This window comes from Cervus elaphus, chromosome 26 (genome assembly GCF_910594005.1).
Source record: "Cervus elaphus chromosome 26, mCerEla1.1, whole genome shotgun sequence".
Taxonomy (NCBI): domain Eukaryota; kingdom Metazoa; phylum Chordata; class Mammalia; order Artiodactyla; family Cervidae; genus Cervus; species Cervus elaphus.
Window position 1 is genome coordinate 36,738,576 of NC_057840.1, and position 21,768 is coordinate 36,760,343.

A 21,768-nucleotide genomic window follows, 5' to 3' on the forward strand; every position below is an offset into this window, starting at 1 on the left:
TGTTCTCAGGAAGGTAGTCTTAGTGTCATGGCTAAGAGTCATGTTGTGTGGTGGATGATCTTTGGCGTCTTAGCGTTAACCTTTAAATTTTGGTTCCATTATGTATTGGACTTCCCTGGTGACTCAGTGGTAAAGAATCCACCTGTAATGCAGGAGATGCAAGAGGCTTAGGTTCAATCCCTGGGTCAGAAAGGTAGCCTGGAATATGAAATGGCAACCCACTCCAGTATTCTTGCCTGGAAAATTTCATGGACAGAGGAGCCTGGCAGTCTAGAGTCCATTGGGTTGCAAAGAGTCGGACATGACTGAGCATATACACACACAAACACACACATATGAACAAGTCCCAAAATTTGGTACTTGGACCAAAATTTGGTTGAACTTAGACCCAATTTCACCACCAGTTTTGCCTAGAAATCAACTCTTTTTGGGGGGCTTCCCAGGTGGAGCAGTGGTAAATAATCTGCCTTCCAATGCAGGAGAACCAGGAAATGCAGGTTCAGTCCTGGGTTGAGAAGATCCCCTGGAGTAGGACATGACAACCCACTCCAGTATTCTTGCCTGGAAAATTCCAGGGACAGAGGAGCCTAGTGGGCTACAGTTCATGGGGTCACAAAGAGTTGGACACAACTGAGCACAGAACTCTTTTTTGATTTGTGCAGTTTTGTCTTTTCTTTTCTACCTTTATTTCCCACTTCAGTTCAGTTCAGTCGCTCAGTCATGTCCGACTCTTTGTGACCCAATGAACCACAGCACGCCAGGCCTCCCTGTCCATCACCAACTCTCGGAGTACACCCAAACTCATGTCCATTGAGTTGGTGATGCCATCCAACCATCTCATCCTCTGTTGTCCCCTTCTCCTCCTGCCCTCAACCTTTCCCAGCATCAGGGGCTTTTTCAGTGAGTCAGCTCTTCCCATCAGGTGGCCAAAGCATTGGAGTTTCAGCTTCAACATCAGTCCTTCCAATGAACACCCAGGACTGATCTCCTCTAGGATGGACTGGTTGGATCTCCTTGCAGTCCAAGGGGCTCTCGAGAGTCTTCTCCAACACCACAGTTCAAAAGCATCAATTCTTCAGTGCTCAGCTTTCTTTATAGTCCAACTCTCACATCCATACATGACCACTGGAAAAACCATAGCCTTGACTAGACAGACCTTTGTTGACAAAGTAATGTCTCTGCTTTTCAATATGCTGTCTAGGTTGGTCATAACTTTCCTTCCAAGGAGTAAGCATCTTTTAATTTCCTGGCTGCAATCACCACCTGCAGTGATTTTGGAGTCCAGAAAAATAAAGTCAGCCACTGTTTCCACTGTTTCCCCATCTACTTGCCGTGGAGTGATGGGACTGGATGCCATGATCTTAGTTTTCTAAATGATGAGCCATTGGATAGCTATAATTATAAGGATATTGTGTATGTGTATGTGTGTGTGTGTGTGTGTCTACTTCTTGTCTATTGCCTTTCTTCTACATTTGTTACATTTGCCTTTTATTCATTGTGTTGATTTATAAATGTATTCAGAGAGAGGGCAGTAAAATGGAAAGAACATTGACTCTGGAATCAGATTAATCTGAACTTTAATCTTGGTATCATCATTTATAAACTCTCTGTTCTTGGGCAAAGTCATTTAAGCTCTCTGGACTTATTTTCTCATCTGTAAAATGCAGAGAATGGTATCCATTGAAAAGAGTTATGAGTTCTTTTTTGGTAATCAAAGTACTCAGTATGTTCTATAATTTATTTTTCTGAATGGAGATTGTTGGATCTTCTCATTGCACTTACTCTTTATAATTTTATTTATTTATTTATGGCTATGCTGGGTCTTCCTTGCTATGTGAGCTTTTCTCTAGCTGTGGAGAGTGGGGGCTACTCTCTTGTTGTGGTGCTTGGGCTTCTCACTGCAGTGGCTTCTCTTATTGCAGCCCACAGGCCCTAGGGCACATGGGCTTCAGTGATTGCAGCATGTGGGTTGAGTAATTGAGGCTCTAGAGCAGAGGCTCAATAGGTGGGGCTCTCGGGCTAAGTTGCCCTGCAGGATGTGAGATCTTCCTAGATCAAGGATTGAACCCATGTCTCCTGAATTGGCAGTTGGATTTTTTTTTTTTTTTTTTTTACCACTGAGTCGCCAGGGAATCCCTGCAATTACTCTTTGTAAGGTCCTCATTTCTGACATTATTGTCTACACATACATTTGGTAACAGCGTAATGACTCGCATCCCTCATCACAACTCGTGAGTCTGAAATCCACACTTCATTTACCATTGAAGACAGATATGCCCAGAGAGTGTCTGCTGTATGCCCTTTATACTAAGATGGATCTCCTGAACAAATTGGACACTCTTCTCTTCTCCTTTCCCATCTTCTTTCTCTGCACTCTCCTATATTAATTTTATTTTAATGTAACATACTTCTTTACCCTCATATCTATTTCTGTTAATCTTTCTCCTTTTTCAAACAGAGTCCAACTAGCTTCACATCAGGCAAACATCTCAGTTCCTTGAACTTATTTTCTATTCCTATAACAATCATATTAGCCCTTACTTAGAGTTACTTATCTTCATGCCTTTTTATATTCTTAGATTGAGTTCCTGGATGTGAACAACCAAAACTGACTCATTTTTTTGTCTCTCACAGTCACTAAAATAGTGCTTTGCATAAAGGCTGACATAAATTAATGAATGGGGAATCTTGCAAAATGTGTTTTTAACTAAAGAAATTTTTGTACATGTCGTATTTGTATAACTGAATCACCTTGCTATGCACCTGAAACATTGTAAGTCAACTATATTTCAATAAAATATATGTATTTAAAAATTTTTTATACATGCCATATTAACTGTACATGTCATACCAACTCACTCTACTCTCTCATAGGTGGTATAGATTTTCAGAGGCGAGGGATAGAGGATGCTTTATTCAAAGATGTGTGTTACTGAAAAGGTCACAAGAATAAAAGTCAAAATAACAGGTTCTTGTGGCATGGTTTGCTTGTGGCCTTAAATTCCACATCATAAATTCAGAATCAGCATACAAGTTTCTAATTTCCATTGCTGCATCAAAATTTGAAGATTTTTCCTTTTACGTCTCCAACAATACTTAGACTTGACAATGCCTTGAACGCAGGTGCCCAGTGCATATTTATGGAAATGAAATGCTAACTATGTGTGCAAGTATTTTTTGTTTTTAAAGAATGATAGACAAGGATTTCTTGATCTGAATATTTGCTAAACTTTTGTTCTTTTACATGGAAACTCGGTAATTGGAGAATTTTAGGTTTACATAAATTTTAATGCCTTAATTTTAGAGATAAAGTTCAGGAAGCCTCATGACTAGGTTAAGATGACACAGTTAATCAGTAGAAAAACAGAGAGCCCTGGCCATGACTCTTGCCTTTTCACACAGAGTCTTTTCCACTGTAAAATGCTTTGAATTCCAAGAGAAAAACTCGTGAGTGCAATATTTTCAGCAAATAGCAATATTTATATATAAAAACATCTTTATCATTTTTTTTCCGTGTGTCATCAAGAAGATGTAAAAACAGGACTTCATTTTTTCAACTTGGGATATTTTCTGTGTCTCCAATTTGGCTCAGTCACGTGTTATTGTTATAGAATGGATAATTACCATGTCAGGGCTTCTCAGGTGGCTGAGTGGTCAAGAATTCACTTGCCAATGCAGGAGATATGAGTTCAGTCCCTGGGTCAGGAAGTTCCCCTGAAGAAGGAAATGGCAACCCACTCCAGTATTCTTGCCTGGGAAACTCCTCCCTTGGACAGAGGAGCCTGGTGGGCTACAGTCCATGGGGTCGCAAAGAATCAGACACAACTTAGTGACTGAACACACACACATTTAATATTACAAGTTACAGTCTCTTTTGCAATAAGAATAAAAGGAATAGTCTTTGTTTAATAATCTTGAAGTGTGATTAATACAGGAGCATAGAAGTAGGTTTATAAACTGAAAAAAGGGACAACCTGCTCTTTCTTGGCCAGTTGTTGAAAAAGCATTTTAAGAAGGTATTTCATAGGTGGCAGTGTGCTGCTCCTGGCTATATGGAAGCAAAACTAGAGACACACAAAACTTCTGATAGCTTATTTTTTCTTTAAGTTTCATTGACATTGGGTGAGATATTGTATAAAGTTGACCAGTTGTGAGAGAATGAGACTTGCTTCTTAAAGAGAGGATTATTTCTCACTGTCTCCCTGAAGCCACAATCAGCAAAACCAAACTGTCAAGAAGAGTGGAGATACTTGGTAGCAGCAGGCTTCTTGCCTGAATTCTGAAGCCCCATGGTTTCACAGGGATACTGTGGGAGAGTGGTCCTCCACCTTCTTGGTACCAGGGACCAGTTTTGTGGAAGACAGTTTTTCCATGGATGGAGGTGGGGTAGATGATTTAACTGCATTACATTTCTTGTGCACTTTATTTCTTTTATTATTACATCAGCTTCACCTCAGATCATCAGGCATTAGATCCTAAAGGTCAAGGACCCCTGATTTAGGGTGTGGAAAGCAGCAGTATCAGCAGGAAAAAGGGACCTCTGAAGTATACAAATACATTCTGGCTACCTCTTCATAATCAAAACTGAACTCTTGAAATGACTGAACTGGAATTCTTGAACTAATCATAGCAAAGGGTTATAAAGACATCCCTTAATGACAGAAATGTGAGTATGTGATTGGAATAAGAAATAAAAGACAAGTGGTAATATTATTTTTTCACCAAATTGGTGGAGACGTAGTTCTTTTGGAACTTGTGAGGAGTTTAATAATCATGAATGCTACTGCAGTTGTAGGTCAAAGTATACTGCATATAATATTACTAGCTTTGAACTGTTTTAAAAGAGTATCCTCATAGAAAATTGAAAGATGTGGGCTTTATTTGCAACCTTCTCACTCTGATTGTGCATATCATTTTCATTCCTTTGCTTTCATATTTTCCAAATGTGGATGTGTTACCTCTTTTATATCTTCCCTGTTGGCTCAGATGGTAAAGAATCTGCCTGCAATGCAGGAGACTTGGGTTCAATCCCAGGGTCAGGAAGATCACCTGGACAAGGGAATGGCAACTCACTCCAGAATTCTTGCCTGGAGAATCCCATGGACAGAGGAACCTGGCAGGCTACAGTCCATGGGGTCCCAAAGAGTCGGACACAACTGAGTGATTCACACATTTTACCTCCTTTATACTAAGTAATATTTATAACTGATTTGAGAACTCTTGAATTCTTCTGAAGTTAGCGAATCTTTACAGCAATGTTATTTAGGCACTTTATCATGATAACACCATGAATTTGAGGTAATTAAAACATTTTTTCAGATATTTTTTTAAGCTTTTTGCTTAAAGGTGATTGTTAAAGGTGGAGTCAAACTCTGAAGATGGTCTTTGCTGACTGGTACTGTGTGCTTGGGCTGTGTGCTGGGAAACTTCTTCTAGAGAAGAATTAGATAAGAATTGTATATTCTAACACTGAATTACTAGTGGAAGCAAAATATATTTTTTTGAGAGGCTGAAACAGGGTGAAGAAGAAGATGAGAATTGTTGAATGAGAAATGTGAATGAAAAAGCCACTGTTAATAGCATTAAATAAAACAAGCAGAAACTTTTTTTTCATTCTTTTATTGAAGTATGGTTGTTTTAATTACGGTTGTTGTTCTGTTGCTCAGTCATGTCCGAGTCTTTGCGACCCCATGGACAACAATACACTAGGCTTCTCTGTCTATCATCTCCCCAGGATTTGCTCAAACTCATGTCCATTGAGTCAGTGATGCCATCCAACCATCTCATCCTTTGTTCCCCTTTTCCTCCTGTCTTCAAATCTTTTCCAGCATCGGGTTCTTTCCAATGGGTCCTTTCACATCAGGTGGCCAAAATAGTGGAGCTTAAGCTTCAGCATCAGTCCCTCCAATGACTATTCAGGATTGGTTTCCTTTAGGATGGACTGATTTGACCTCCTTGCAGTCCAAGGGACTCTCAAGAGTCTTCTCCAACACCACAGTTCAAAAGCATCAACTCTTTGGTGCTCAGCCTTCTGCAGGGTCACATCCATACTTGACTACTGGAAAAACCATAGCTTTGATTAAATGGACTTTTGTTGGCAAAGTAATGTCTCTTTAATATGCTGTCTAAGTTTGTCATAGCTTTTCTTTCAAGGAGCAAGTGTCTTTTAATTTCATGGCTGCAGTCACCATCTGCAGTGATTTTGGAGCCCAAGAAAATAAAGTCTGTCACTGTTTTCATTGTTTCCCCATCTATTTGCCATTAAGTGATAGGACCAGATGCCATGATCTTAGTTTTTATAATGTTGAGTTTTAAGCCACCCTTTTCACTTTCCTCTTTCACTTTCATCAATAGACTCTGCGATTCCTCTTCCTTTCTGCCATAAGGGTGGTGTCCTCTACATATCTGAGGTTATTGATGTTTCTCCCTGCAACTTGATTCCAGCTTGTGCTTCATCCAGCCCAGCATCTCTCGTGATATACTCTGCATATAAATTAAATAAGCAGAGTGACAATATTCAGCTTTGACGTACTCCTTTCCCAATTTTGAACCAATCTGTTGTTCCATTTCTAGTACTAACTGTTGTTTCTTGGCCTGCATACAGGTTTCTCAAGAGGCAGGTAAGGTGGTCTGGTATTCCCATCTCTTTAAGAATTTTCTACTCTTGCACAGAGTCAAAGGCTTTAGCATAGGCAACGAAGCAGAAGAAGATATTTTTCTGGAATTCTCTTGCTTTTTCTGTGGTTCAATGGATGTTGGCAACTTGATCTCTGATTCCTGTCTTTCCTAAATCTATCTTGAACATTTGGAAGTTCTTGGTTCATGTACTACTGAAGCCTATCTTGGAGAATGTTGAGCCTTACCTTGCTAGTGTGTGAAATGAGTGCAATTGTGCAGTAGTTTGAACATTCTTTGGCATTGCCTTTCATTGGGATTGGAATGAAAACTGACCTTTTATAGTCCTGTGGCCACTGCTGAGTTTTCCAAATGTGCTGGCATCAAAGTGGTTCAGTTATACATATATGCACACACACACACACACACACACATACACATATACTTTTTGATATTCTTTTATGGTTTATCATAGGATACTGAATACAGTTCTCTGTGCTATACAGTAGAACTTTGCTGTTTATCCATTCCATTTATAATAGCTTATATCTGCTAACTCCGACCTCCCATTACATCCCTCTCCCATCCCCCCCTCCCCACACTGGCAACCACAAGCCTGTGATTGTGTTTCAAAGATATGTTCATTTCTGTCATATTTTAGATTCCAAATGTAAGTGATATCCTACAGTATTTGTCTTTTTCTTTCTGTCTTACTTCACTTATAGTGAAAATCTCTAGGTTCATCCATGTAGCTGCAAAAGGCATTATTTATTTTTAAAGGCTGAGTAACAGTCCATATTTACAGTCCATGGAATTCTCCAGGCCAGAATACTGGAGTGGGCAGCCTTTCCCTTCTCCAGGAGATCTTTCCAACTCAGGGATTGAACCCAGGTCTCCTGCATTGCAGGCGGATTCTTTACCAGCTGAGCCACAAAGGAAGCCCAAGAATACTGCAGTGGGTAGCCTATCCCTTTTCCAGCAGATCTTCCCAATCCAGGAATCGAACTGGGGTCTCCACCATTGCAGGCAGATTCTTTACCAACTGTGCTCACATAAGAAAAGGGTTTTGAAAGAAAGGAAATGGACTTCCCTTGCTGTCTGGTGGTTAAGACTGTGTGTTTCCACTGCAGAGAGTGGGGTTTCACATGCTGTATGGAACAGCCCAAAAATAAATAATAAAAAGAAAAAAAAGTAAAAGGCAAAAAGTATTCAGGAAGATCACAGAAGAACCTGCTGAGTCAGATTTGGAGATACTGAAGATGGGCTCACCTCAATTAAAGGTGATAGCCCTAAATGCCCAGGAAAAATATAAAAGGCAAGGTTTTATAGCTTAATTTTTAGATGAAAAGCTTTACTGTTTTCCCATGGCTAAGACCGTACAAATGACATACTAACTTTCATTTATGGATTTATTTTTGCCTTATTTTCCAAAGGTATGTAAAGATTTTTATTACAGATTTAGAGACATATATTAAAAATTGAGTTGTAGAACCACATGCATGCATAGGAGTAGAGATTTTCTTGAAATTATTACTTGTAATTAAGAAAGTTTGTTCTAGAAATTTATACTTTTTTTAATCAAACAAAATGAAATATCTTCAATGTCATTATAATGTCTTTTTGATGCCATTTAATCTTCATGTCTCTTATCACAAAATACAGATCTGAGTTGATACTTTTTAAGGTATTTTTAAGATATGACTTCGTTTTATTGTTTAGAAATCTTTCTTGACAATTTAATGAAAACTGCTTACTATCTTAGGTTCTTTTAATGCTTTTTAGATATCTTTTGTATACAATGTACTATGTCAAAGTATACTTTCAAATCTACCATTTTTAAAGTGAGAAAATCTCATAGACTGTCATAACTCACATTCAAATAAATCTCTGGCAAAAAGTCAGTTTTATTTGGAGACTGTTTCATTTGTCTAAAAGTATCTTCCCACTGCATTTTTTCAATCGGTAAAAGGGGGGAAAAAATCCTCAGCTATATTCCTGAGGATTGATTATACTGGTGTCTAAAATCTTGTCAGTATATTAGCATTAAGATAAATATAATGAAATTCAAAATGACATTTTACATTTGAAGACTCATTTTTCACACTTAAGACATGCACGAGATTCAGCTGGGGATTTAGATACAGATATTCTGCAGTATCCTTGGAGGACTGGTTCCAGGCCTCTGCAGATACCAAACTCCATGGCTGCTCAATTCCTGTATATAAAATGGAGAGTAGTATTTAGTTTTGGCTATATATTTCTCTAGAGGAGCTAGAAGCTTCTCTTGGGATCAACTTAATTTCATGGCCCTTGTAGCTTGTGAAAAATAATTTCATTTTCATGCATACATGAGACTGAACACTACTTGAAATAAATGATTGACTTTATTTTTTTTCCCTTTATTTATTTATTTATTTTTTCAGTGGGTTTTGTCATACATTGATATGAATCAGCCATAGATTTACACGTATTCCCCATCCCGATCAAATGATTGACTTTAAAATATCAATGCGTTGAGGAGACAGTTGGGGAAAATGGAACCCATACTGTACAGATGAGAGGAGAAAGCCAAGGATGTTTCACTCTTGATACCTGGGCAAGTTACAGGTTCATTTCTTACAGAGGAACTGTCTATTAACTGAACTCCTATAAATCTTCTGTATAGAATCTGTATTTCTAGAATATAGAATATAACTATAAATTATAGCATATAAATTTGATCTATAGAATAGCAATCTAATATTTCTATTTGAAATATAATAGATCTATAAAATATGAATTAGATCTATAAATATATAGATTCAAAATCTAATAGATCTATGATCTATAAAAATCTATAAATATCTAATTTATATTCTATAGATCTTATAGATCTTTATAGATCTCTAAATTCTGCAAATCATAGATGTTTATGCAGAAGTATTAACAGGGTACCCTTCCACGAACTTCTATTAGGTTAGTACCAAAGTAATTGTGGTTTAGGACCATGAATTTTAAATCATTATAACTAGGCTCAGCCACATGTTTATTAATCAAAATAGGAACCAGTACAATCAACACATTTTTGCCAATGAGAAATAAGTTTGTTTATTCCTCTAGCATAAAAATCCATGCCTCTGGGATTCCACAGACTCTTGCAAAGCATTTTCTACCTCCTGCTGGTTGTGGACGTGTTTACCCCACAAAAAGTTGTCAAGATGCTTGAAGTCAGTTTGTCAGTCAGTTTGTGAGAGGTCAAGTGAATATGGCAGATAAGGCAAAACTTCATAGCCCAATTCATTCAATTTTTGAAGCATTGGTTATGTGACTGCAGTCGGGCATTGTCATGGAGAAGAATTGGGCCCTTTCTGTTGATCTCTGCTGGCTGCAGACACCACAGTTTCTGGTGCGTCTCAGCCATTTGCTCAGCATCCTTCTCAGCTGTCATGGTTTCACTGGGATTCAGAAAGCTGTAGTGAATTAGATGGGTGAGACCACCGAGCAGTGACCATAACACTTTTTTGGTGCAGTTTGGCTTTGGGAAGTACTTTCGAGCTTCTTCTCGGTGCAGCCACTGAGCTGGTCCTCTCCGGTTAGTGTATAAAATCCACTTTTCATCATATGTCACAATCCGATTCAAAAATGATTCATTGTTGTTGATGACATTTTAAAAGGGGAAGTTTTGTGATTTTCAGTCAGCTTATGGGACACCCACTTATCGAGCTTTTCACCTTTCCAATTTGCTTCAAATGCCGAATGATCATAGAATGGCCTGTGTTGAGTTCTTCCACAACTTCTTGTGTAGTTTAGGAGGATCAGCTTCAATAATGGCTCTCAATTCATCATTGTCAGTTTCTGATGGCTAGCCACTACACTCCTCTTCTTCAAGGCTCTCATCTCCTTTGTTAAACTTCTTGAACCACCACTCCACTGTACATTCGTAAGCTGTTTCTGGATGAAATGTATTGATGTTGTGAGTTGTCTCTGCTGCTTTAGGATCCATTCTGAAGGTGAATTAAAAAAAAAAAAGAAAATCGCTCAGAATTGCTTTTTGTCTAACATCATTTCCACAGTCTAAAATAAATGTAAAGTAAACAGCAAATAATGTCATTAGCAAAAAAATTAAAAAAAAGCAAAAAAATAAAAATAAAAAATAAAACAGAGAAGTACACATTAAAATAATGTATAACATAACCACATTTATTTAGAATGTATTCCAAAATAAAATGGCAAATTTCAACAACACAAAAACCACAATTACTTTTGCACCAACTTAATAGAACTTTAAAAACAATATTGCAAGGAGACATTATAGTATTTTGTCTAAATTGTAGAATTTTACTGAATTTACTGTAGAAATTTACTGAACCCCCAACCAGGGCATGCACATCTAAAGAGATCATCTACATACTGGGAGATATAAAGAAATTGTAAGATTTTTGGTCTTGATGTCAGAATGTGAGATCGGGGAGGCAGAACCTCAAAAAGCTTGATTTTGTGCTCTAGCAAAGGACCAGCCACATCAATATCCCCTGGGAACTTGTTAGAAGTTTAGATTTTCAGCTATCATCCCAGAGCTATTTAATCAGCATCTTTGAAATTGGAACTCAGAAATTATGCTTTAACAAACACTCCAGGTGATTATTATGATGCATTATGAAGTCTGGGAAACACAGTTACAGAGAAGGTAATTGAATTCAAACTAACTCCTATTCTGTTAATTTTTGCCAGATTACCTTAGGTCACTCAAGCCAAATGTATTTCTGCTACCTTATTGAAAATTATGAACAATATTGTTATGTTGGTCATGTCAACACTAATGCAAATGATTTGTAAGGTGATATTCAACATGTACATCTAAGATAGTGAAAATTAAGCACAAATCTGTGGGCACAATTGAATGGATTCAGGAAAGCAGATTCTAAGTCAACAGTCAATAGTCTAGAGCAAGCAATAGAAAAAAGGAACAAGAAATTCTGTAAGTTCTTATTTTAAAAAGTAGATCTTATGGGATTTTTCTCCCAGGGACTGAAACAGATATGAATGTGCAAGATATTTGGCTGGGCAAGAAGCAACTGAAAAATGAGCTCTAGAAACTCATTTCCATGTAATAGCCTGACTTAACCCGTTCCAATTATTCCTTCATCCCCAAAGTATGAGGATATTAAACAGAGAAAGTGTTCGGCCTGTTTTGCTTAAATGTGTATTGTGGAAAGTGGATAAAGAATGCTATACTAATGTTCCGTAGAGTACTGGGAGATCTGTGGACATCTAAATGATGACTTAGAATCAAATCTCAGACTACCTGAGAGGGGCTGAAGCCAGTGATGGAAGTTCTGAACTCTAATCTGAGATTTCTGCTTAGGGGTGTGCATGATGATGAAATAACATAAGTGACAGCGTGCTATATGCCAACTTACTTTTATTACCTTCAATTTGTCTAATCTCACTTTAAATTAGTAGCCACAGATCTCAAGTAGGCAAATAACATTGCCATGAAATCTATTTTACTAATGAATCAATTGCAGATCATTTCATAACTTCTTATTTCTCCTCAAAATCTCCATATCCCATCCTTCCCTCACTGTCTATTAACTGATGAACTGGCTTCAAATGCCATTAGGAAAATAAGATCATCAGAATGGAAATTCCTAATCTGAATTTACATTTTTTGCTTTCACTCCTATAGAACTGGGTCAGATGAAATATTGATGCTTCCAGGAAGATCTATTGCTATTGTTAAAATAATATCTTCCTTCTTATCTCCTCAAAAACTTCATCTAACAATTATCTCCTCTCTTTCCCCCTCACTGACGGATCATTCCCATCACCCTAACAACATGCTCTGGAATCTTAGTTTCAGATTTCCAACTCCCTAGTCTCCCTTATAGAGCAATGTTTCTGGAAAGACATGTCTATACTTTTTCAACTCGTAGTCACACTTTAAATGTTTTTAAAATAAAACAACAAAAAGAGATTTGAGCAATGTTTAGCACATTGTATGTATAGTATATAAATATTACTGCAGTTCTTTTTAAAGTTTTTATTGCAGTGTCATTGATTTACAATGTGGTGTTAGCTTCAGGTGCATGGCAAAGTGAATCAGTTATACATATTCATATATTCACTCTTTTTTAGATTCTTTCCCCATATAGGTCATTACAGAGTGCTGAGTAGAGTTCCCTGTGCTTTGAAGTACATCCTTATTAGTTATCTATTTTATATATAGTAGCACATATATGTCAATTCCAATAAATTGGGAGAGCAGCTTTTAATACCAATGACGATACTCATTAGGGTTCTGTCAGAGAAGCAGAACCTCCATGAATATTATAAACTAAGGGATTCATTATATGGGAAGATGATTTTCTTGGGAAGAAGATGCAACTGTGAAATAAACTGGAAAGTAATGCTTTTTTAGAAAGACTTTTCAGGGGAATTGAAGATTCACAGGAAACTTACTGGCTAGCCCTTCTGTACTTGGTCACATCCAAGGCCAGACTTGGACCAGAAAGGAGATATGATGGAGATCTGGAAGCAACATGTAAATAACCCATCGAGTTCTATATAATAAACTATCTGTTTGCAGTTCTGACTACAGGAGTTGGCATTGTCTCACATATGACATGTCATCATCCAGCCATTTTGGCAGAAATGAAGGCGCTTCATGTAGAAAATACCTTCTAAGTCTAATGCACAAGTGAAATTATATAAATATTTATTTAAAAGGAAATTAGTAGCCACAGATCAGTAGGATCGTTTTATTTTGCATTGATTTTTTTTTTTCTTGCTGAGCTTAATTTAAAAAAATCTTGTGTAGAGAAGTTCAGTGCAATTTAATTAGCAGGAACATGCATTTATTATAGAGAAAGTATTAAGAAAACAAAGAAAAGGACTGCTAGGAGAATTTATTTTGGTAATTCCACCCAGAGGGTGGAATAAGGTTAAAGATTCAATATTTACTCAACAGGAATGAAGCAGTGACTAGAGGAGGCAGAGGGACTTTGTTAGCAAGTGGTACAAATAATTCATGCAAAATAGTCAAATTTGTTTGAAACTGGAACTAGAAAATAGCAGAAAATAGAGCATTGGAAAAAAACAATCATCCATTTTTCAGTTAGGAATAGATAAACATAAAATTCAGCATCATATTGTAAGAAGTATACAAAATAAAATGAGAGCAAAGAATTTAACTCTTGTGTGTTGTAGATTGTGAAGAATCTACCAAAGAGATAATATTAATTGAAACTTGGAGAACTTCTTGGCTTTTCCTTGCTATACTTATGCAGTTGGTGGTAATATTCTAGCTATAAAGATGAACATATTCAACTATATGGAGGTCATAGAAGGTTCAGAAATGCTTTGAAAAGAGAGTAAAGTAAAACTGAGGAACATTTTCTGGTATGCAGTAAATGGTGATGGTCTGGGAGATAGGTGGATGATGGTGAGGAGGGGTGAGAAAATGAGAGGGTTGATTCCATAGTGATTTCTTAGGGCTATCTTGAAAAGGACTCTTGTAACTAAACTAAGAGTGTTGGATGGAGGAGAATCACCAAATGTATCCAAAGTAGTAAAATGATAGTAGTTTATAATATTTTAAGAATCTACAGCAACAAAACAGAAAATAGACTAGTGTAGGAAGGGGGAAAATGCTGCAAAAGATACAACTCTATCTGAAGCTTATATTAATAAAAGTATTAAAAAATTGTAAGAAAGATTGGAGGTTGATATTTGAAGATTAATAATTTAAAAGGGCAAAAGAAAATGAGAAAATTATGGCCTATGCAGTTATAGGAAAAGTTGAGATTAAAGAAAGGGAAGTATAGAGTTATAAGTGGAAGATGTAGAACCAGAATTCAATTAGAAGTATATCACAAAAGGTTAAGAGTCATAAGGCTGAGGATACTGGCTTAAAAAGGAAAGAAAGAAAGAAAGAAAAGGATCAAGCTACTAGAGAAATTCTGGAAGTCTAGAAATGTCTTAACTATCAAGGAATAATCATTGCTTCTGAAGGAAATGTAGGTAAAGAAACACAGATTTCCTCTAATATGCATAAATGGAGGTGTATCTCAAAAGAAATGAGAAAGTGAATTTGTACCAGATATGATTGATACCTCCTTGACTTTTATTTTTTTTTTTTAAAGTATGGAGGTAAATTTAACTGTATCTTGAAAAAAGTGAACCTACTCTGAACCTATGCTTTAGATCTAACCAAATTGTTGATCCTTAATTGTATTTTTTTTTCATCACAGGCTTAAATTATTTATTGAACTTACATCTGGCATTTTCACTTAGTATTAGTTTGTTTATTCTCACACATGTCATAAAATATTCTTTAAAATAACTTCAATACTGCATGACATTTGATTTCTCGTTTGGATTGTGATTTATTTAACCTTTTCCCAATTGTTGGGCTTTTGTACAGTGTCCCAGTTTTGACATTATGCAAAAGAGCTGATGAGCATTTAAATGGAACAGTCTAAGACATTTTTTTTTTTTAGGGTAATTTTCTTGAAGTGGAATTACTGAACCAAGGAATTATTGTTGTTCAGTCACCAAGTCGTGTCTGACTCTGCAACCCCATGGACTGCACCCCGCCAGGCTTCTCTGTCCATGGGATTCTGCAGGCAAGAATACTGAAGTGGGTTGCCAGGCCCTCCAGGGAATCTTCCCAACTCAGGGATCGAACCTGCGTCTCTATTGTCTCCTGCATTAGAAGGTGGGTTCTTTACCTCTAGCACCACAAGCAGCACACCAGGCTTCCCTTTAAATCTTTGCAAATATGATGCCCAAAGGCCCTCCTAAAATACACTATATTTCATGCCCTTAGCAGTGTATGAGAAAGTTCATTTCATTATATGCATGCAAATGCTCAATATTCCGTCGTTGTTATAGAGCATATTTTTCTTACATTAAACACTTTATGGAACTAAGGGATGTTGTATATTTCTTGAAAGATCGGTCTACGTAAGTGGGCAAAAGGGCATTCACTGAGCCAAGAGGCTGACTTGAACTTTCTCACTGCTTCTCCAGCAAGAGTGGGAAGAGCTTCAATCTGTCCTGTCTAGAAATTCAGACACACACGGCTATGTGTGCCCAGCCTGCTCTATGGAGACAGCCCGGAATCGGCTTTAGACACTTAAGAGGGCATTTGTAACATCCAGAGGCTTACGCTTTACAGTGTCACCAGCAGATTTACTGTGAGTCAAATACTTATCAAAAGAGGGTAGCAGAGTCATCAAGAAAACAGGTTTTGGGGTCTGACAATTATAGTTCAGGGGAAGGACCCATCATTTTACTACTAATAGCTGTTTGACCTTGGGCAAAATGTTCACCCGCCCCTCTCAAGATCTCATTTTCTTTAGTATTCATTGGGCATGAACTACTACTTTATTAGGTGATGGTGAAAGTAAGTGAAATAATATATATAAAGCTCTCATCTTGCATGGCACACAGCAAGTGCCTCCAAATGACAGTCTCTATTCTTTTTAGATGCTTTTTAGTATTTAAACTACAACCAATACAATGTGTATAGTATCATTACAAAACAAGTAATCTAATGTTTCATGCCTTTTCACTTGCAAGAGTCAAGAATTCCCTCACCTCCAAATCACATTACAAACAATGAAGATAAGAAATGTTTATTTGTCTCAACGGTGTTCAGTATTTCTTGACTGTTTTTCTTATGTAAGGGAGCTTGTCGGAGTCATGACAGGAATCTAATCAAGGCTCTTTTAGGCATCATTTCTGTTCCTGTTCTAGAATAGGACTAATAGAGACAGGCAAAATAATATTCCTGATTAAGTTAATTACGTTTAGTCAGTTAATCACAAGGAGCATAAATTTGTCTTCACACTGCATGAGCCTAGAAGCTGCTTACGGGAAACAACGTATTTCTCATTTGAAATTAAGAAACTTGAAGGCAAAAAACATTTGAGGATTTGTCTGGACACATTTTGCTCTGATGTGATTTTAATAGAATAAGTCTGTCAAAAATAAGGCCATAGCACTCTGTCTGTTAATGCAACAGTCTCTAACAGTGAAGAGGATCAATTGGATATATTTCATTATCCTTACAAATTAGAAGGAGCTGTTTGGGCCTGCATGGAAATGCGGATGGCAGTAAGGGCCATCCAGGAGGCCGACCTACTGAACTTCATAGTTCACAGACTTTAGGAAACCTACTCTGCCAACAGTCCTGGCATCTTTATGCCAGATTTTCAAACCGTCACACTTGATTACAGAGAGGTATAGAATGCTTTCTTTAAAACTTGATATTTATCCTTTTTGTATTCTGTTTCCATAGTACAGATGGGAGGGCAAGCTACATCACTGAATAGTGTAGCAATCTTAAAGATAAATGTTGGTAGCAGTTTTCAAGAGGGTGAAAATACAGTGAAATTATATAAATAACACTCTTCTAGTGGATGGGCATACTGGAAGTGGCCCCAAATGACAGCTGCTATTATTTTGAGATGTTTTGAATATTTAAATGGCACGCTACATAATATATTTGTTATTTTTATAGGACAAGTAATTTAACATTTGGTTGGCAGTCACAAACAATTCAGATATAATCAATCTCAAAAATGCAGACAGGGGGAAATTATAGGGAATTGAATTGACTGCTGCCTTCTCCTTAGGTCTGTGTGATTGAGGAATGTGGGTTTCTTTAGTTTGTTTTGCTTCTTTTCTTTGTTTCATTAGCTATAACCATATTAAGGAATTTTGTTTTTAGTGAGTCTCTGCCTACTGAAGTCTAGTCCTCCATAAGATGAGATCAATTCAGAAAGAAAAAGTTTATGAACAGATGTATTATTTCCTGACTGAACTTAAAAGCTATTTTTCTGTATAATAAAATTTGTGAATAAATTCAATGTTTATTGAATATAAAGCATGTTTATCTATACCTCTGGGAATATATTTAATACCAACTCAGCTATATGCTGCTGAAATTTTATTAAGCAAAAAGAAGGTGAAGTCACTCAGTCATGTCCAACTCTTTGCAACCCCATGGACTGTAGCCTACCAGGTTCCACTGTCCATGGGATTTTCCAGGCAAGAATACTGGAGTGGGTTGCCATTTCCTTCTCCAGGAGATCTTTCTGACCCAGGGACTGAAGCCGGGTCTCCCGCATTATAGGCAGACGCTTTACCATCTGAGCCACCAGGGAAGTCCCAAAGGAAAATACAAATTTGGGCTGGAAGACATATTTTGATCTTTTTTCCCAGGATTCTTTAGACTTGCAAAGTGAACTGAGCAGGGCATATTTTCCATAAGACGAATATGTTGGCTCAACTGTGGCTCAGGTTTGAGGTATTATCTTCCTTCAGGCCATTATGTTAGACATTTCCAAAAGGAATATGTATTCCATGTGTGACTAATTCATTTCTAATTAAGATTATTAAATTACTAACATTTCAAAGAGAGTGCTTTCAATAAGTGCTTGAGCTGGCATTTTAAAGTTCACTATTATTTGATGTTGAGTTAACAGACTCTACTAAGAAGCATATTGTTACTGATTTAATTTAAATTGTTACTAGTAATACTCAGATTCGCCTAACTCATTTCTCACTTGTGTAACTTTGAGCATTTTGTTTAACCACTTAAGCCTTGTATTTTTCAACAGTAAACTGGTAAAAATAATAGTATTCCTAGAATGGTAATTTTGAGTAGTAAATCAAGTCAAATAATATAACATGCTTTCAGTTCAGTTCAGTTCAGTTGCTCAGTCGTGTCTGACTCTTTGAGACCCCATGAACTGCAGCACGCCAGGCCTCCCTGTCCATCACCAGCTCCCAGAGTTTACCCAAACTCATGTCCATTGAGTCCATGATGCCATCCAGCCATCTCATCCTCTGTCGTCCCCTTCTCCTCCTGCCCCCAATCCCTCCCAGCACACAGTGCCAAAATATGTACTCAACATGATATGTGATGATGGGGGAGAAATATCTTTACCTTTGTGCATTTAAAACATTTTTAAAGCAATTCTTTGAGATAAAGCTTACAATATTGTGAAAATAAGAAAGAGAAGCAAAGACAAAAAGGAGCATTGTAGAAACATCGCCGCTGGTTCTCCTCAAGCAACTCCGTGATCTTTATTACCGCCAGGCTGAAGGATGAGACCCTGATGCTGGGAAAGTTTGAGGGCAGGAGGAGAAGAGATGACAGAGGATGAGATGGTTAATAGCATCACTGACTCAATGGACCTGAGTTTGAGCAAACTCTGGGAGCGAGTGAAGGACAGGGAATCCTGGCATGGAACCCTGACCAGTCCATGGGGTCTCAAAGAGTTGGACACGACTTAGCGACTGAATCACAACAGACGGATAAGAGGCAGGGGAGGTGGAGATAAAGTTCTGTCATGCATCCGATCATGTTTGAAGTGAGTTCCTTCTGTACCTGCCCCCTGCCCCAGAGTTCTAGGATTTTTAATTTGTCCCCAAATTGCTGAAGCAAAAATCATGATAAAACATTCTGTTTTCCTTTACAACCCCTCAATTAGAAAAACAAACAAACAAACAAAACGAACTCCATAAGAAAAAAATGGTTTTGTATATGGGAAGAAACAATATAAGTTCAAAATTTACAGATAAGGGTTAGCCCTATCACTCACCTCTAAAAAGTTTATATGAATATCCAGTCAACACCAACAGGGTTATCTCCCTCGAAATGTTGTCTATACGGATTTCCAAGTAGACCACAGGGCTGCTATACTGTCTTGGAATGTCCTCAGAAGGCTCTGTCATTGATCAGGGAACAGAGTAAAAACTCCAGAGTCCTTTCTTTCAAATGGAAGAGGGAGAGACAGGGATAGAAGAAATTATTCAAACTTCGTGTTCTCTCCTTGAGGCTTGTGGCCACCTCCTCCTCTGCCTCCTTGGATGCCTCCCTGGCCTCCAAAGCCTCCCTGGCCTCTGCCACCGAATCCACCTTGGCCACCTCTGCCACCACCTTGGCCTCCAAAGCCACCTCTGCCTCCTCCTTGGCCACCAAAGCCACCTTCATTCTGAGCTTTGGCCCAGGCCAAAGTGACTGTTTCCATCGATTTCACCATCTTCCATGGCCTCCTTGGCAGCTTTGGCATCTTCCTCGCTGTTGAAGTCTACAAAATCAAACCCTTTGGAAGATCCAGTCTACTGGTCAGTGACTATCCTTGCTCAAATAGAGCCATCAAATGACTCCTTTAACATCTCTTCTGCAGTATCCTCAGACAAAGAGTTTTGGATGGCTGGCTTCTTGCATTAGGTGATCGCCTGAGTCCTTGCAACTCCAGTCTGATGGCTCTGCCCTCAATTTCCCTTTTATTACATGAATTTAAAGTTTCTTTAGCATCCAAATGAAGCAAATTTTATAAATGCATACCATTTCGATTTGACATTTTGGTTCTGGGGCATCTTGATATGAGTTGCCTTCTCAAATACTTCCTGAAGTGTTTCTTCCACTGCACTATAGGAGAGGTTGTTTAAAACCAGGGTTTTTGATTCGCCACTCCAAGTGCTATTCTTTCCACCTCTATGGTATTGACTTTGACCTTTCTCTCCAGGGTAGTACAGAGAAGATGGATTGCTCATCTATCTCTGTTCCCTGCTTTTCTTCCAAGGTTTTTTTCTGCATCAGCTTCTGTCTTAAATTCAATATAAGCAATCCCTTTACTCTTTCCATCCTTGCTGACTAATTTGATCTCCACAGCATCTTCAAACACTTCTTTTAATTCATCCTGAGTAACTTTGCAAAAGGCAGATTTTTATTCAAAAGTGTTCTTGCATCTCAATCTTCTTACTGTCTTTGCCAAAGACTTTTAAATCAGTGAGTTCTAAGGCTTTTTCCAGGTCTTCAGCAGATTCAAAATCCACATAGCCAAATTTCCTAGACACACCAATTCTGACATCGACAACAGCAAGATCATTTTTGGCAAAAAGGTCACTGATATCCGTTTTCAATTCAGGAGCAGATTTATTGAAGTTCACATTTCCAACAGAGAGACTGAAAGACATAGTTGTTCTGTGCCTTCCACTTTTTGTTTCTTGGCTTTAGGAGCTGCTTTTTTTGGGCCATTTCCTTCTTTCCTTTTCCAGGTGCTTCTTTGACAGGCTCTTCTTCCTCTTCCTCCTCCTCCTCTTCTTCCTCCTCCTCTTCATCATCACCATCCTCTTCATCTTCAGCAGTGCTCTTGCCCTTCACAGGAACAGCTTTTGCTAGAGCTTTCTTTCCTTTGGCTGGCACAATCTCCATATGTTCTTCTTCAGAGTCGTCTTCATCCTCTTCATCCTCAACATCCTCATCATCTGTGACAGGGGCAGCACCAAAAGCAGCTGCTTTCCTCATTGCTGGGTCATCCTCTTCTTCATCATCCTTGTCTTCTTCTTTACTGTCGTCTTCATCTTCCTCATTACTGTCTTCTTTCTTGGCATTCTTGCCCTTCTTTGCTCCCTTAGCTGGAGCAGCGGCTCCCTTCTTACCAGCGGTTGCTACCAATGCTTTGCCTGGGGTGGCTCCCTTTTTGCCAGGCATTACTACTGCTTTGGCAGGTGTAACTGTCTTCTTGGCTGGCGTAGCCACGGCCTTTTTTTGCCAGGGGTGGCAACTTCTTTCTTTGCTGGTGAGGCAACTGCAAACTTTTTTGATGGGGAAACCATCATCTTCTTTGCTGGAGTTGTGGTAGCCTTCTTGCCTTTTTTCTGAGGGATAACAACCTCTTCTCCACTGCTCTCATCCTCTTCATCATCTGACATTTGCTCATCTTCACTATCTTCTTCAGGGAGGAGCCATTTTCTTGGAGTCAGCTTGATTTTTACTGGCCTTTGCAAGCTTAAAGCTCAACATTCAGAAAACTAAGATCATGGCATCCAGTCCCATCTCTTCATGGCAAATAGAGGGGGAAACAGTGGAAACAGTGGCTGACTTTATTTTTCTGGGCTCCAAAATCACTGCAGATGGGGATTGCAGCCATGAAATTAAAAGACACTTACCCCTTGGTTATGACCAACCTAGACAGCATATTAAAAAGCAGAGACATTACTTTGCCAACAAAGGTCCATCTAGTCAAGGCTATGGTTTCTCCAGTGGTCACATATGGATGTGAGAGTTGGACTATAAAGAAAGCTGAGCACTGAAGAATTGATGCTTTTGAACTGTGATGTTAGAGAAGACTCTTGAGAGTCCCTTGGACT

The 21,768-nt window shown here is 38.1% G+C and overlaps 1 pseudogene; it reads right to left on the reverse strand.

Moving 5' to 3' along the window:
- Positions 1-19,418: 19,418 nt before the first annotated feature.
- Positions 19,419-21,421, reverse strand: LOC122684258 (annotated as a pseudogene).
- Between the last annotated feature and the right edge of the window lie 347 nt (positions 21,422-21,768).